Consider the following 17,409-nt stretch of genomic DNA (forward strand, 5'->3'; position numbering starts at 1 on the left):
TGTACTTGGATAGTGGTTGCTCAAGACACATGACTGGTGATTCTACCCTGCTCACAGAGTTCAAGGAGAAAGTTGGCCTTAGTATTACTTTTGGAGATGACAGCAATGGTTATACTGTGGGATATGGCTTGATTTTAAAAGACAATGTCATCATTGAGGAAGTTGCCTTAGTGGATGATCTCAAGCATAATTTGTTGAGTATCAGCCAGCTTTGTGATAAAGGCAATTCAATAACCTTCAACTCAGAAGCCTGTGTTGTGACTAACAAGAGGAGCAACAAAGTGGTTCTCACTGGTGTGAGAAAAGGAAATATGTACCTAGCTGACTTCAACTCATCACATGCAGAATCTGTTACTTGCCTTCTCAGCAAAGTAAGTCAGGATGAAAGTTGGTTATGGCACAAGAAGCTATCCCATTTAAACTTCAAGACCATGAATGAACTAGTAAAGAAAGAACTGGTTAGAGGCATTCCTCAAGTGGAGTTTTCTAGGGATGGATTGTGTGATGCTTGTCAAAAAGGAAAGCAGATCAAAGCATCATTCAGAAAGAAACTTGATTCAATAATTGAAGAACCTTTGCAACTTCTACACATGGATTTGTTTGGACCAGTCAATGTGTTGTCCATTTCAAGGAAAAGATTTTGCCTAGTAATTATAGATGATTTCTCAAAGTTCTCTTGGACATATTTCCTAAAGTCTAAAGATGAGGCTAGTGAAATCATCATCAATCACATAAGACAAGTCAATAATCATCCTGATTTCAAAGTGAGAAGAATCATGAGTGACAATGGAACTGAGTTCAAGAACTCTGTCATGAGAGCATTTTGTGAAGAAAATGGAATCTTGCATGAGTTTTCAGCAGCAAGAACTCCATAACAGAATGGAGTACAGGAAAGAAAGAACAAATCACTTATTGAAGCTGCCAGGACAATGCTTGAAGAATCTAAACTACCAACATATTTATGGGCTGAAGCTGTAAATACTCCATGCTATACTCAGAATATTTCTCTGATTAATCAAGAAAAATGCATGACTCCCTATCGATTGTTCAAGAACAAGAAGCCAACCCTAAATTTTTTTCATGTCTTTGGCTGCAAATATTATATCTTGAGAAATCAAACTGATCAGAATGGGAAGTTTGATGCTAAATCAGATGAAGGATTGGATATGTTATTGGTAAAGCATATAGAGTCTACAATCTAAGAACCAACATTGTTGTGGAATCAATACATGTTGTGTTTGATGATAAAAAAGATTGAAGGACTGCAAGATGGAGACTACCATGAGAGCCTCAAATTTGACAATGTGGAGATGGTTAGTGATGACAGTGATGATGAAAGTGATCAAGAAATAGCATCAAAGGATAATGTAGAAAAATCTACTACCAATGAAGCACAAAATTCAACATCTGTCGAGTTGCGTAATGCTTCATCCGTCGGGAGACAATCTGCCTTATCCGTCGGAAGGCAACCTGCTTCATCTGTCGGTACTCAAAATTCACCATCTGTCGGGTTATTAAAAGGAGCTGGGAGTTAGGATAGATCACTTACAGAAAGCTCCCATTTCTCAAATCAAAGATCTATTAACTCGGGGGGAGTTTCTAACAATCAAAACTCAATCACACATCAAGACAACAATGAGGCCTCTTAATATAGAGCTAATGTTAGATATATTTGATAATGTAATGTCTAATATGGTTGTTTTCAGATCTTACTTAAACAGGACAAATCAGTACTTAACTGAAATCAGCATTTATACTGAAGTCAGAACTTAAGTTATCAGTACTTAAGGTTCAGGAGATATTTATCAGGAGATAATATCAGGACTTAAAGGAAACTTTCAGATAAGGAAGACAGCTGATTGAAAGGAAAGAAGATCAAGACAAACGTAAGAAGAGATATGCATGAAGAAGGAATTTTATGAAGAATGGAATACTTGGAAGAAAAGATAACTGATTGATATATGTTAGGAAGCAGAATTATATTCCATATCAATTAGCGATTATCTTGTAACTGTGTAGTATATAAACACAGACATAGGGTCTACACTATAAGTGTTATCATTATTGAGAATATTATTCATTGTAACCCTAGTAACTCTCGTGATATTTGTTCATTACTGAGAGATGACAGTTCCATATTATAACAGAGTTTATTGCATTGAATAAAGTTTGTTTTCTGTTACTTGTGTTATTTGAATTCGATTTGATTGTGCTATATACTGCATTAAAATGAATGAATCTCTAAAAACCGAGTTAGAAAAGGAAAGAAAGATTATCAGGACTTTGACTAACTCTGGCAGAACAACTCAGTAATTTGTTAAGTAGTGGAAACTGGAAAGAAGGCTTAGGTTATGGAGATGATAAGAATGATAAAAGAACTGTAGAAATTAAGCCTATAGTTGTTAAACAAAAGCCAAAATTAAAACCTGTTAAGTTTATAGCTGTAAAGTCTGATACTGAGAAATCAGAAGTTAAAGAGGAATTAACTTCTGACAAACTAAAACAGGAAAAGACAACTGAAGTAAACGTAGGCTTAATGACAAAGAAGCAGCTTAAGCATAATCTGAAAGATGTTAAGAATGTAAACAAGGTAAAGTCACCTAGGAAAAATAGGAATGGAAAGGAAGGTGTGAATAAAAGCAATGATTATAAGCCTGTTCCTAATGCTCCTAGAAAAATATGTCATAACTGTGGAATTCTAACCATCTGGCTTCTTTTTGTAGGAAGAATTAGAACATAAACTCCTTACCTTCAAAGTCAGGAGTTAAGAGTCAGTCTGTTAGATATAGGCAACAAAATCCTTGTTTTCATTGTGGTAGTTTATGGCATTCCATTTATACTTGTAAGGAATATCATAGTTTGTACTATGATTATTATCAAATAAAACCTTCTTTAAAGAAAGTTAGCATTGTTCCTTCTAGTGTAAGTTCTGATACAAAGTCTGATAGTGTAAATGCTGATAAGAAAAATGTTAACATAAACTCTGATACTAAATCCGCTGCAAATGTTAACAAACCTAATAAGGCCAAAGGATCCAAGCAAGTCTGGGTCCTTAAAACTAATCATTAGTGGTCTTTGTGATTGCAGGGCAACAGGAAAAACATCCTAGTTCTGGACAGTGGATGCTTAGGACATATTACTGGAAATAAAGCCCTGCTATCAAACTTTATGGAGAAGGCTGGCCCAAGTGTTTCTTATGGAGATGGCAACATTGGAAAAACACCGGGATATGGCAATATCAATATTGGGAATGTCATCATTAAAGAAGTAGCTCTGGTCTCAGGACTTAAACACAATCTGCTGAGTATTAGTCAAATCTGTGACAGAGGTTATCATGTAGATTTCTTTGAAGAACACTGTGAAGTTGTAAGCAAATCTACAGGCAAAGTTGTTCTGAAAGGATTCAGGCATGGTAACATTTATGAAGCCAAGCTTTCAACAAGTACTGATGGGTCTGCAATCTGTCTGGTGAGTAGAGCATCAATTGAAGAAAGCTGGAATTGGCACAAGAATCTCTCTCATTTAAATTTCAACAATATAAATGAACTGGTCAAGAAAGATCTTGTGAGAGGACTGACAAAATCAGTATTTGCTCCTGATGGCCTTTGTGATTCATGTCAGAAGGCTAAACAAAGAAAATCTCCATTCAAGAGCAAGACTGAATCATCAATTCTTGAGCCTTATCACCTATTACATGTTGATCTATTTGGTCCAGTGAATGTCATGTCTATTGCAAAGAAGAAATATGTTATGGTCATAGTGGATGAGTTCACCAGATACACATGGGTGTATTTCTTGCACACAAAAAGTGAAACTGCATCTATCTTGATTGATCATGTCAAGCAGCTGGATAAATTGGTCAAAATTCTGTGAAGATAATAAGAAGTGATAATGGCACTGAGTTCAAGAATTTGATTATGGAAGAGTTCTGCAAAGACCATGGAATAAAGCAGGAATTTTCTGCTCCTGGAACTCCACAACAAAATGGAGTTGTTGAAAGAAAGAATAGAACTCTTATTGAAGCTGCACGAACAATGCTTGATAAAGCAAAGCTACCAACCTATTTTTGGGCTGAAGCTGTGCAGACTGCTTGTTTTACTCAGAATGCAACACTCATTAACAAGCATGGAAAGACACCATATGAGATGGTGAAGAAAAAGAAGCCAAATCTGAAGTATTTTCATGTATTTGGATGCAAGTGTTTTGTTCTTAAGACTCACCCTGAACAACTATCCAAATTTGATTTAAAAGATGATGAAGGAATTTTTGTTGGATATCCACTTTCCACAAAAGCCTTCAGAGTCTACAATTTAAGAACAAGGGTTGTCTTGGAATCTATCAATGTCTCCTTTGATGATAAGAAGATTACTGAACTTGAAGATTTCAATGATCATGATCAGCTGAGATTCGAAAATGAAGACTTAAATTCTGATACTGAAAATCCTGACAGTCTAAATCTTGTTACTGCAAACTCTGATGTTGTTGAAACTATGGTGACTACGCCAAAGGAAAATGCACCTGTGCAGGGGGGCATACTGAAGATATAACCACATCTCAAGAAGCATCAGAACATACAACTGGCTCTTCAAGTTCTGATTCATCAAGTTCTGATAAGCCAAGTTCTGATAGTTCTGAAAACTTAAATTCTGAAGGATCCAACTCAGAGAGCATAGTTTCAGGGGGAACATCAGAAAATGTTGATGAAGATAGCATGGATCATGGGGGAGCATCCAGTTCTATAGAAAACCTTCCATCTGCAAGGAAGTGGACTAAATCACATACACCTGACTTAATTATTGGAAATCTCGATGCAGGTGTCAGAACTAGAACAACTACTTCAAGTGAATGTCTCTATAATTCTTTTCTTTCTCAGACTGAACCAAAGAAAGTGGAAGAAGCTCTTCAAGATACTGATTGGGTGCAAGCAATGCAGGAAGAGTTAAATGAATTTGAAAGAAACAAAGTCTGGACCCTAGTGCCAAGACCAAAGAACAGATCTGTTGTTGGTACAAAGTGGGTGTTCGGAAACAAAACTGATAGTGATGGCATAATTACAAGAAATAAAGCAAGGCTGGTTGCAAAAGGATATTCTCAACAGGAGGGAATTGATTATGATGAAACATTTGCACCAGTTGCTAGATTGGAAGCCATAAGGATATTTTTGGCTTATGCTGCTCACAAAAAGTTTACTGTCTTTCAAATGGATGTGAAAAGTGCTTTCCTCAATGGAGAATTGGAAGAGGAAGTATATGTTGAACAACCTCCAGGCTTTGTAGATCCCAAATATCCAAATCATGTCTACAGGCTTGATAAAGCACTTTATGGCCTTAAGCAAGCTCAAAGAGCATGGTATGAGACTTTAGCTCAGTTTCTTCTGGAAAGTGGATTTAACAGAGGAACTATTGCAAAACTCTATTCTACCTCAACCATGGAAAGGACTTACTTTTGGTTCAGATATATGTTGATGATATCATCTTTGGTTTTACAAATGACAAACTTTGCAAGAAGTTTGCCAAACTGATGCAGTCAAGATATCAAATGAGTATGATGGAGGAACTTAGCTATTTTCTGGGCCTTCAAGTCAAGCAGAATAAAGAAGGCACTTTTATTTGTCGAACCAAGTACACCAGAAATTTGCTGAAGAAATTTGGAATGCAAGATTATTCAAGTGCATCCACTCCCATGGCCACATCAACAAAATTGGATAAGGATACTGGTAAATCAGTAGATATTATTGATTACAGAGGTATGATTGGCTCACTACTCTATCTAACTGCTAGTAGACCTGATATCATGTATGCTACATGTCTTTGTGTAAGATTTTAAGCAGATCCAAGAGAACCTCACTTGACAGCTGTGAAAAGAATTTTTAAGTATCTTAAGGGAATAGCTGATTTGGGATTGTGGTATCCTAGAGAATCAGACTTTAAACTAATAGGTTACTCAGATGCAGATTTTGCAGGTTGCAAAATTGACAGGAAAACACAAGTGGAAGTTGCCAATTTCTTGGAGGCAGATTGGTTTCTTGGTTTAGCAAGAAACAAAAGTCAATTTCCACATCAACTGCAGAAGCAGAGTACATTGCTGCAGGAAGCTGTTGTGCACAGATTCTTTGGATGAAGAATCAGTTACTGGATTATGGGTTAACATATTTTAGAATCCCTATTTACTGTGATAATCAAAGTGCTATTGCTATGACAGGTAATCCAGTTCAACACTCAATGATAAAGCATATCAGTATAAGGTACCACTTCATAAGGGAACATGTGGATGAAGGTACAGTGGGATTACACTTTGTTCCAACAGATCAACAACTAGCAGATATCTTCACAAAACCACTGTGTGAAGCTACTTTTACAAGATTGGTAAATGAACTTGGAATGGTTTCAGGTTCTTTCTCTAAATCTGCTTAGCTTTTGTTCTGATGCATCAGATTTTATGATCAGTAATTACAGATATTACTATCTTTGCGTATTCAGTGCTTAATTAAAAATTGCTTAAGTACTGATTGTTGTGTGAGGTGTATTTCTAAACTCTAATAGTGATATAAATGTTTCTGTGATTATTCAATCCAATGAGGATAAAAATGTTAGATGCTGACTTGGTAGTCTTTAATATACTAACAAATCCCATGTTTGAAGTAATTGTTTATGTGGAAATCTGTTGACACAAGCAAATTCTGATATTGAGCTTAGTTAAGTTTACTTTGTCTATCTTATTACTAAGTCAAAAACTAGAATAATGCTTCTCATCTGTTAAGTTCTGATGTTAGTAAATCTGGTGAATGTACTAAGTGCTGGTAAGCCTCACTTATTAAAAGAAAAGGAAAAGAAAAAGAAATAAAAATCAGGAACTCCTTTGAGATCTAGAGTAAAAATTATGGAAGGGAAGACCCAAGTGCATTGCTGGTATTAAGTACTATGCATCAGAAAAGCAAAAATAAATATTTTTCTTGGTGACTTTTCACACTCTATGATTACCGGAGAAATACTCTGATAATAGCATAAATTCTGATAAGCAGTCGTGACTCACTTACACTGAGAAGCCACTGTAAAATGGAATTTCAAAAGATGCATAGAATTAGCACAAAACAGTTGAGGTGGACTCATGCATGAACTCATTCTAAAGTAGACTTCAGAATCATGACAGATTTTGAGCAAAGTTCTTAGTTATGCCTTATTTCTAAGATGTACTGAAGTGAATCAGACTATAATCTTTATCTGATATTTAGCTTACTGCACACATATACACTCCATATGAATGATGAAAATTACTGTGGTGATAAATGGTGTTTTAGATGAACGTTTAAGTGTCTGTTACATAAATTCTGAGGACAAGTTATGATGAAAGTTCTGATGATTAAGTTCTGAAGAAACGAAATCAGAATTTGTGTGAAGAATTACAGAAATATCCATTCATTTTTCGAGTTAAGAAATCATGTTCTGATGACTGTTAAGTTCTGATATAAGTCTAAGTTCTGATATTACACTCTGATTCTTTACTTGACTTAGTTGTGGTTAAAATCTGAAACAATCTTATTTAAAATCAGAATATGTTTGGGTAAGATATTCACAGTCAATATAATTTGGGTTAGTGGTACACGTCTGTGCACAATAATTTTTACTTGTTTCGTGTGCGCATTAAATCCTGTTTTAAACTTCCAATGGCTGTTTTTATTCTCATCAGTCTAGAGAAACGAGGTTGAATTAATTTTACCTATCACTATTCATTTTTTCTTGTGTCTCTTGGCATTCTATTGGCTATATAAACCAACACCTCAACCAACACATCTCTCATTTTCTCTCAAACTCTCAAACTCATTTCTTTTTTCTCTCAGCACAACCATGGTTCATTACGACTTAGCTCTGAACTATGATACTTTCACTCTCACCATAAGGTGTACAGAATGGCAGCATGAATGGCATATCACTGCCATTCCTGATGAGATTTGGGACTCGGTTCCCCAAGAGGTCCTTACAGACCTCTTGTTCTTTTACATGGACTACCATCGCCATCTTGAGCGACTGGAAGAGGAACGGTTGGAAGCTCTCCGCTAGCAGGAGCGTATTATTCGTCTTGCTGTTCTTTTTGTTGAGAGTAGGAAGAAGAAATATTTCTTTTCCTACCTGTTTTTCTTCACCTTCATCTTTGTGTGGCTTTTTAGCTTAGGACAAAAGTTGTTGATGTTAGGATTTGTAGCTTAGGACAATCTTGTAATTTTGTAATGTAATTTCAATTTCATGAAATGTATTTGCTCAATATATTAATGAAATTTTATATTTATGCAAGATTTTGTCTCTGAGTCGTTTGATATTCTGATGAATTTTTAAATCCTGATAATACCATATTCTGATGACCTTTTTAGCTCTAATACAAATCAAGTTCTGATTCTGACGTGGCAGTATTTGTTTACTTGGTTTCTTTATGGTCATTCTCTCATTGGTCATATTTTTACAGAATATTGGTCTCGCAGTAAAAATAATTTATTAAGTGGGAACAATTTTAAATTTTAAAATAAAACTGAACTACCTTGATTAATGGGATTACTTTGTAAGTGAAACGGTTTTTTCCTTGAAAAACTGCATGTGATAAGTAATGATTACTGAATTCCCGTGCCCATTAATTATCCTTTACTGCTGCATGTCTGACAGGTGTACCAACGGTTACTTTTTCTACCGTGTATAAGTAAAAGAGAGAAAAGATTGTACAATGTTTTATTTACTTTCATATTTTATCTCTCTTTCTTTACTTTTATTCTCTCTCATCTACTAACGCTTTTTCATACAGACACTTTATCAAACACCTTACAAGCAACCTAATTTCTCCATTATTTCTCATGGCACCTAAGGATTTGATTATAGATGGAGCCAAGTTTGTTCCCAACAACTATGCTGCAATCTTGAACAAGGCTGAAGCGCCATCTGATTTGCACTTTGTGCAAGATCTTCTAGCACACAGTGAGATTGGGTATGCATTGACCCAACCTCCAGTCATTTCAAGCCAACAAGTTCTGATGTTCTGGCGAACTGGGCATTTTGATAATGGTGGTGCTACTGGCACTCCAAGCATTATCTTTGAAGTGAATGATGTTGAGCATGTGGTAACTCCTGGAGCAGTTCGTAAAGCTCTCCACTTACCAGAAGGCTGCACTTTTTCAACAGCGGAGGAACCTGTTCTATAACAGCTCATGGCCAATTTGGGTTATGAGAAGAGTTTGGTCAAGCTTGGACAGTTGAAAAGGGCACATATCAGGAAGGAATTGAGCTTTTTCTTCGACTGCATCACTAAGGCATTCGCCAATAAGTGTTCCAACTTTGATGTCATTCCAATTATGAGTCAGCACATCGGGTATGCTATTATTCACCAAACTCATTTTGATTTTGCAAGTGATGTGCTAGGTTTTATAGGGGATAGGATGACAGAAGATAGGAATGTAGTGTACTTTACTAGATTATGTCAGCTTATATATAACTTCTGTTGTGCTGATGAACCCCAACCTACCACAGACTTAATTCCACCCTTTAATCTTGCAAAATGAGCTTTTAATGACTTGGTAAATGCTGACCTTAAGAAAAAGGTGGTTAGACCTTTACAGATACCTCAGTCTGTAAAACAGATCCTGGTAAATGTTGATCCTCAAACCTATAGATCTGTTTACCCTGATGTTCAACCCACCAGCACATCCCATACACCACAACAACCATCAGAACATAACACATATACACCTTCACCTACTCAACCCTCTATCAGTACATATTTCAAACCTTCACAGATAACTCAACCTTCATCATCAACACATATTGTGAGGCCTTCATCTTCAATGCCCAAGAGGACAAAGACTGTACCTCAGACACAACAGAAGAGAAGGAGGATTGTTCTAAGGGATGAGTTAGACAGTGAGGAACAGGTTCTTGTGTCAAAACCTGTTGTCAAAGAAGCTGAGAAGGTCTCTTCTCAGAAGGATACTGGAATTGGGGGTTCTAAGCTTCTAAAAAGGCTTAGAAGGATGTATACTGATGAAACTCCCAATGTATCTCCACCTTCAAAGAGATACAAGAAATAGAGAGCACAAAGGGACAGGGCTAAGTCAGTTTCAGAGGATGAGGAAGCATCATCTAAGGAAGGAGATCATGAATCTCTGATCTCAAAAGAGCTAGAATTTGCTGAAGCTACTGCATCTACACCTCCATTGTCACCAACTCAGGAAACTGCTCAAGATAAAGTATCCACACCACATGTGTCTCCTATAAATGAACCAGTATCTACTGCAGACCCAGGCACAAGTGCTGAGATTGATATTCACAATCTAATTGTGCATGAGGTTCTCTATTTAGAAGCTCCACCAGCTCAAATCAATCCATCAACAACACCAACTCCTGATGCTGATGATAATCCAGAATTGTCTACAACACCTCTGCAAGCTCCTTTAAAGGCTGAAATAGTCAAAAAGTTTGTTACAGGGGAAGCACCAGTACCTTGGAGTGAAACTCCTAGAGGACAGGACTGGACTAAGGAATGGAACTCAGTTACCTTTGTTCATTCAGAAAAGATTCTTGCTGATCATTTGGCAAAAGCTGATGAGTTGTTAGTTAATGAAGATTTCAAGACACAACTAAGAGTTACTGCACTTACTACAAGGCACCTTCAAGGTCAACAATCTGTAACTCAGGCCAAAGTGGACAAGATTCAAGAAACCTTAATGCAGTAAGATACACTTGTCAAGCTGGACAAGAAAAGGTTTTTCAAACCTTCCTTTGATCAAATTACCAACGTTGAGAAAACCCAAGAGAAGCAACAGTCTCAGATTGATGAAATTTTGAAAAATCAAGCTTCTCAGCAAGCTCAACTCAATGAGATCCAATCCTCGGTGGAATTGCTTCTCTCTCTTCTTTTACCTGCTGATGCCAAAAAGGGGGAGAAAGTAATTAAGTCCAAATGCAAACCTGATAAGACACTGAAGAAAAAGGATGATGGTAATGACCCGGGAAACTCTGGAATGGGTGGAGGTCGTGGTCAAGGTGGAGGTCTCTCATCAAGTAGAGCTGGAACCACAAGTCATAGAACAAGTTATGATACTGGGAGAAGAATAACTTCTGATACTGGTAAAAGGATAAGTTCTGATGAATTTTTGGATCTTGATGAAGAAATTTCAAGACATTTATTTCTAAAAGAAAAGTCAGGAATGGACTTTGAGAGTCTAATGGAAGAAGAAGCTAGGCTTAAGTTAGAAAATGTCAACTCTAAATCTGAAGCTTCTGTTGTTAAAAAGAAACTTCCTACGACTAAAGGCATTGTGATAAAAGAAAGGACAAATCCTGTGGCAACCAAGGCCAAATCACAATTGCAGATAGATCCAAGGTCCAAGGGCAAAGAAAAAGTTGGTGAACCTGTAAAGGTTTATGTGCCTCCTATGGATGAAGAAATTTTTGTTGAAGATGCTGATCTTACTCTGACTTCAAGAAATATTTCTAAGACAACCTCTGACATGGCTCAAGTTGTTCAGAGTAAAGATATAGTTAGTTCTGATATAACAATGAAGCAAGCAACCTCTGACATAGCTCAAGTTGAATTGATATCAGAAGATAAGTCAAAGGAAACCTCTGACATTGCTCATGTTAAATCCTCAAAGTTACTACTACCAGGATTCACTAAAGCCAAACAAACTCAACCTTTGAAGACTGCAACAAGTGGTATTGAAACAAGAGTGGTTACTTGAAAGGAAGCAATAGATAAATCTGAATTGGGGCAACTCCTGAAAGATTGAATCAACTAGAATCTGTACAGATGGTCTATCATACCTTCTTGAAAGAACACATCATGTTATATTTCATGACAGATGGTAGGGTTTACCATATAAGGGAAAATGCTATACCACTGAAGTATTTTGAAGAACTAGAACATGTTTTATTATTACTTCAATTGAATGACAGGATAACAGAAAGTGCTGCAAACTATTTGAAGACTCAAATTTAGAGGCAGAAAAGGTTTTATTCTGTAAATTCTGAAAGCACATATTGTCCAAAGTACAGAGATCACAAGGGTGATATTGTCGATATGATGCCTAATACTGCACAGATCAGAACATATCTTGGTATTAAGGGACTTGAATTCAATCTAGAGTCTGACAAAGTCTATGTCATAAGACTAGATCAGGAGTTGAGAAAAGCAAAAGTTAATGATCTCAGATATGCTATCTAGTATCTTCCAAACTGGTGAAGATACTGCAGAACTTAAAGATGCTAAAAGGAGGATGATTGATGAACTCGGATATGCTGAGAGATGTTTGTTAAAGAACTATCTCAGAACAACTCCTGACATCAAAGAGATCAGAAAGTGAAGCCAGGTCAAGATCTACAACTGCTCAAATTCTGATATGTATACAGACTGAAGCTGTTATCAGAAGTTAAAGTTGATAAAGCTTAAGGACTGTAAGTTGTAGTTATCTATTCAAATTTTCATGCATTTGTACTTAATGTTTTTGACATCATCAAATATCCGTTGAACTTGTATATTATGCTAATTTACAAGTTGGGGGAGATTATTAGATATATTTGATAATGTCATGTCTAATATGATTTATGTTTAGTTTTCAGATCTTACTTAAAAAGGACAAATCAGTACTTAACTGAAATCAGCATTTATACTGAAGCCAGAACTTAAGTTATCAGTACTTAAGGTTCAGGAGATATTTATCAGGAGATAATATCAGGACTTAAAGGAAACTTTCAGATAAGGAAGACGGCTGATTGAAAGGAAAGAAGATCAAGACAAACGTAAGAAGAGATATGCATGAAGAAGGAATTCCATGAAGAATGGAATACTTGGAAGAAAAGATAATTGATTGATATATGTTAGGAAGTAGAATTATATTCCATATAAATTAGCGATTATCTTGTAACTGTTTAGTATATAAACACAAACATAGGGTTTACACTATAAGTGTTATCATTATCGAGAATATTATTCATTGTAACCCTAGCAGCTCTCGTGATATTTGTTCATTACTGAGAGAGGACAATTCCATATTGTAACAAAGTTTATTGCATTGAATAAAGTCTGTTTTCTGTTACTTGTTTTATTTGAATTCGATTTGATTGTGCTATACACTGTATTCAACCCCTTCTACAGTGTGTGTGACCTAACAGCTAATCTACCTTAACAAAGAAAATGGACAAAAGATCACCCCTTTGAGCTCATCATTGGTGATGTATCTTCTAGAGTTCAATCAAGGAGAGCAACTCAAGAAGAATGTCTATACAACAGCTTTCTTTCAAAGGAAGAACCAAAGAAGGTAGAAGAATCTTTGTTGGATCCTGATTGGATTTTAGCTATGCAGGAGGAGCTAAACCAATTTGAGAGGAATAAGGTATAGAAGCTGGTGCCCAAGCCTAGAGGAAAGAATCCAATTGATACCAAATGGGTATTCAGAAACAAGATGGATGAAAATGGCATAGTAGTCAGGAACAAAGCTAGTTTGGTTGTTAATGGCTATTGTCAACAAGAAGGAATATATTTTGATGAAACATTTGCTCCTATTGCAAGACTTGAAGCCATTAGAATCTTCTTAGCCTATGCAGCCCATGCCAATTTCAAGGTCTATCAAATGGATGTCAAACGTGCCTTTCTGAATGGAGACTTGGAGGAGGAAGTCTATGTTAGTCAGCCTCCTGGTTTTGAAGATCCAAATTTTCCAGATTATGTCTACTACCTTTTAAAAGCACTTTATGGATTGAAGCAAGCACATAGAGCCTGGTATGACACTTTATCAAAGTTCCTTTTGGAAAATCACTTCATAAGAGGTACTCTAGATAAAACTTTATTCTTTAGAAATGTTAATGGTTCTAGTATACTTGTTCAAATTTATGTAGATGACATTATTTTTGGCACTACAGATGAAAAACTTTGCAAAAAGTTTTCCAAATTGATGCAGAGTAAGTATGAAATGAGTATGATGGGAGAACTAACTTACTTTCTTGGTTTGCAAGTTAAGCAAGTTAGTGATGGAATATTCATTAGTCAAACTAAATACATTTATGATCTTTTAAAGAAGTTTGATCCAATGGATTGCACATCTGCAAAAACTCCCATGGCCACTGCAACTAAGCTTGAATTAAACAGTACTGAAAAGTCTGTGGATATTTCAAGTTATAGGGGCATGGTTGGCTCACTTCTATACTTAACAGCTAGTAGGCCAGATATAATGTTTGCTACATGTTTGTGTGCTAGATTTCAGGATGATCCTAGAGAATCTCACTTAGTAGCTATTAAGAGAATCTTCAGATATCTCAAGGGAACACCAAAACTTGGCATTTGGTACCCTAGAAATTCTGGTTTTGATCTAACTGGTTATTCAGATGTAGATTATGCAGTTTGTAGAATTGATAGAAAAAGTACAACAGGATCTTGTCAATTTCTAGGAAATAAGCTTGTGTCTAGGTTCAGTAAAAAGCAAAATTCAGTTTCTACCTCTACAGCTGGAGCTGAATATATTGCTGCTGGCAGTTGCTGTGCACATATTTTGTGGATGAAAAATCAATTTCTAGACTATGGTCTACAAGTTGAGAGGATTCCTATTTTCTGTGATAACACAAGTGCAATTGCCATCACTGAAAATGCAGTACAACATTCAAGGATAAAGCACATAGACATCAAGTACCACTCCATAAGGGAACATATAATGAATGGTACTGTGGAACTACATTTTGTTCCAAGTGAAAAGTAGCTTGCAGATATTTTTACCAAGCCACTGGATGAATCCACCTTCTCAAGGTTGGTAAGTGAGTTAGGTATGCTTAATTATTCTTAAATATTTTCAGATAATTTGCAGGTTGTTATGCAGCCAGAAATTTAATTGATTTTTCAGTCTAAGATGGAATTTTGGCTAAGTCAAAATTTACATCTCGACGGATGATCTTTATCCATCGAGTTTGATCATCCATCGGAATATTGCTAGTAAATAAAAATCAATTATTTTTTTGGAATATTTTATGACTCGACGGATATCAGTTTATCTTCATCCGTCGAATTGTCTTAATCTTAGCCGTTAATTTCCTAAACATTATCCATCGAGTATACTTACAGTTTGTAAGCATAACCATAACACGACGGATAATTGATGAAATTTTTACAGTTTATTTTTAAACGGCTATTTTAGGCAATTTTCATTGGTCACTTTATTTTATTTTATTATTTTTGACAGTTATTTTTGAGATAGTATAAAAGCTTATTTCATTTCCATTGCTTTTCTTTTATCATTCTCAAATTATCTGCTCTTAATTCTCTTTTTCTCAAAAGCAATTAACATCTCTATCTCTGCAATTTCCACTCTCTAACAATGGTACCAGTAGTCAAGATCATGTCACAAACTGGATACATCTATGAGAAGAACAACTTCACGGCTCTAGTTAACAAGGGGATTCAACGTTCAAGTGACTACCACAAAATGATGGATTTTGTGAAGAAATGCAAACTCAGCTATGCAATGCTAGAATCACCCACCATCTTCTGTGAGGTTGTTAAAGAAATATGGACTAATGCTTAATACAACTCGAAAGATAAGACCATCACACTCAGCATTAAAGGTAAGGAATTCTGTATTAATAGTGATGTTATCAAAGCATGTTTCAAAATTGCTGATAATACTGTGACCTCACCACACACAGACACTGATATAGTTAATATGCTTAATTCCATTAACTATGCTCTCTCTACATCTAAGTTAAGTGACAATAGGAGATTGGGTCTTAGAAAGGAATGTAGTTTCATGTGTGATGTAGTGACCAAAGTCTTTTATGGTAAAATTAGTAATTTTGATTCTGTCAATATTTCCATGCTTAACATGCTTTACATGCTAGTTACAGATAAGTTCTTTAATTTCAGTGATCTTGTTTTGTTTGAGTTGGGATTTAAATTAGGAGAGTTAAATAAGAGGGGCAAAAATGTTTATTATGCTAGATTTTTCATGATGTTAGCTAACCACCTCTCTGAGGAAATTATACTTGAGAACCCAAACAACAAATTAGATTGTCGGGTTCAAGAGAGAAGAATTATTGCAGATTTGAACAGGGCAAATCATCATAGAGAAGTGCCACTCTTCTATTTTCCTGTAATGGAAGCACCTCAGGTAAGTGAGGTAAGTTCATATGTCCCTACTATTCCAACCTCATAAATTTCTTTGAATTCTAGTGTAGCAATGGCAACTGTATCAATGACCCAACAGTTACCTACCCAAGCTACTAAATCATCAAAAATTTCAAAATCCAAATCAAAGAAAGCCCCCTCTGGTATCTCTCAAAAGATGTCAGTTGCAAAATCTACCAAAACCAAAGAGGGGAGTGTGAAGGTGGGTAAGGTAGGTGAGGGACAGGGTGAACATAAAAGTAACCCTAAGAATAAGGATGGAGAGTTGAGTGGTTCCCAGTCTAGCCACACTGCAGTTTCCCAACAAACTGCAGTGATTAATAATGATAAAAGCTCATTTCTAGTTGCATCCTCCCAAAAGGATGTGGCTATTGAACAAAACTCTCAGCCAAGAGCACATGCCAAGAGGGTAAGGGACACTAGCTCACCAGAAAGAATAAATCTAAAACTTTTGGGGATGCACAGGGTTCACACACTGTGCAAACTGGTGCTAAAGACACAATCACCGCACCTTCACAAATTCAGCTTGATGTGGCTCCAATAAACGTGGAGTCACAACCAAAATCATTAGTTATAGAAGCACCTCAAACACCAAATTCTCCCACAAACTCTCTGGATGTGGACATGATCAACACATCAATTCCTGATTCCCCTTCTTTAACTTTGTCGGGGAAGCCAAAATCTATTGCAAGTGAGCATCATCTTTTGGATCATTTGTTGGCTCACTTGCCAATTCTTTCAGCAACTGTTGAAACATCTGTGCCCAAAATCTCATCAATCAGCACAGAGTCCACAATAGTTTCAATTCCAAGTTTATTCATTTCTACTTTCTTGATGGATATTGCTCATCCGTCGAGTAGTGACTGTATCCCGACGGATAAGCTTAACAACATTTATCCGTCGGATAGTCAAACTACTAACCCGATGGATATTCCTCATCCGTCGGGTATCTCTGCACAACTTCAAATTACATCTATTATCTCTAAAAAAAGTGAAAATATGCAATCCATTTCTTCAGGATTGACAAAAGAGAGTGAGAGGAGTCCCACCTTAGATGGTGAAGGTGAGGGTGTGAGGGTGGGAAGCCAGGATGAGACCCTGATGCAACAAAAGAGAGAACAAGAGAGAAATGCAGGTATATGAGCTATAAGGATGGATGTCATTACTAGTGAGTTAATGAATGTCCAGGATGCACACAGGGAGGGACTATCTCAGCAATCTCAAGATGTTATAGATTCTACATCCCTTGATGCTGAGGCATTTACTCAC

Source organism: Apium graveolens, chromosome 10, assembly GCF_009905375.1.
Source record: "Apium graveolens cultivar Ventura chromosome 10, ASM990537v1, whole genome shotgun sequence".
NCBI lineage: Eukaryota > Viridiplantae > Streptophyta > Magnoliopsida > Apiales > Apiaceae > Apium > Apium graveolens.